This window comes from Limulus polyphemus, unplaced genomic scaffold, assembly GCF_000517525.1.
Source record: "Limulus polyphemus unplaced genomic scaffold, Limulus_polyphemus-2.1.2 Scaffold373, whole genome shotgun sequence".
Taxonomy (NCBI): Eukaryota; Metazoa; Arthropoda; class Merostomata; order Xiphosura; family Limulidae; genus Limulus; species Limulus polyphemus.
Genome location: NW_013665983.1, coordinates 224,033 through 225,544, shown reverse-complemented (window position 1 = coordinate 225,544; position 1,512 = coordinate 224,033).

The window sequence follows — 1,512 nt, the reverse complement described above, 5'->3', positions numbered from 1 at the left end:
GTGTGTTCCATATAATGCTCCATTTCCCCATGAATAAAGACCAAGAAATCCCCCAACGGGTCGCCCGCGTCTGTGGCCGAAAGTGCGGGAACAGACGAGTGATATGCACCGGAAGTGGTAAGAGCGACTTCGGAATTCAGGCTAGATACTAAACAAGTGAAAAATGCACGGAAAACACGCGTAATTCAAACGCTCTGAAATAAAAGCGAAATTAAATTATATGAAATTGAACTAAGTTAACTAAAGTTAAGCCACTTCTAGGGTAATCAGTAATGTAAAGAAAAACGTCTGCACTCGAGCACTGTCAAAGGAGAAGTAATAGTTCGGTAGTGACGCACAGAGAATCACACGATAATAGTGCTCTCCTATTGGTAGAGAGTTGATATATAATGATTTGCATCAGAGATATGTTGAAACTTTGGATTCCAACAAAGAAATGTGGAAGGCTTGTGACATGCATTTTGAGAAAAGTTCGCATATAGAGCACAAAACAGAAAAAGCTAATCTTGTGAGAGGAGGGAAGGCACTGTATCCAAAAGTTAGCTAATGTCACTCCTCTTTTCATGGCAGGTAATAAAAATTGTCCCAGTAATTATAGGCCTATTAGTTTTACATCAGGTGTGGAAAAATTTTGGAAAATCTTATAAAAGATTCTTTACAAAGTCATTTAACAAAATTTAGAATTTTATTGGATAGTCAACATAGTTTCATTAAGGGAAAATCTTGCCTTACAAATCTTTTGAGTCTTTATAAAGGTTTATTACGACAGCGGAAGTGACCCTGGTGGCACGTGATGAATTTCTGGAATGATCATTGGTATATAAGCCTGGCAGAGAAGCCAGTGATAGATAGATAATTAAAGAAGCGAACAGTAGTGACGGTAATATAAAGTATGTGTTAGTACTCGTAGAGAAAAATTATCGAGAATGTGAATCACTGTGATTTATAGCATGTATTATAAAAGTTTAAAGTGACGAGAAACGAACTGACTGTGAAATTACTGTGTTCTAAAAGTTTGTATCGAGAAAGAATAAACAGGTTTAATGAAGAAGGGACTTGTATCGCTGAAGTTCTTCATAAAGAATTTATACTGGAAATTAACAAACAAGCAGATATGCAACAAATTGGTGTCAGAGAGTTGGACGAAAAGAAAAAAAAAGATGGAAACGAGAGGTGGCAAATCAAACTACAACTTAGTAGATTTGATGGCAGCAACACAAGAACAGCAAAAGAAACAAGAAGAGAGACAACAGCAATGGCAAGAAAACCTGCAACAGTGGCAGATCGAACAGAAAAATAAACGAGCGATTACAGCAGTTCAGTTGTCGGAGGAGAAAGAAAATAAACAGACTATAGCAGTGGTTGGAGGAGAAAGAAAAGAAACAAGAAGAGAGATTACAACAGTTGTTGGAGGAGAAAGAAAAGAAACAAGAAGATAGACTACAGCAGTGGTTGGAGGAGAAAGAAAATGAACAAGAAGAAAGTCTCCAACAGTCGAGAGAAAGCCAGCAT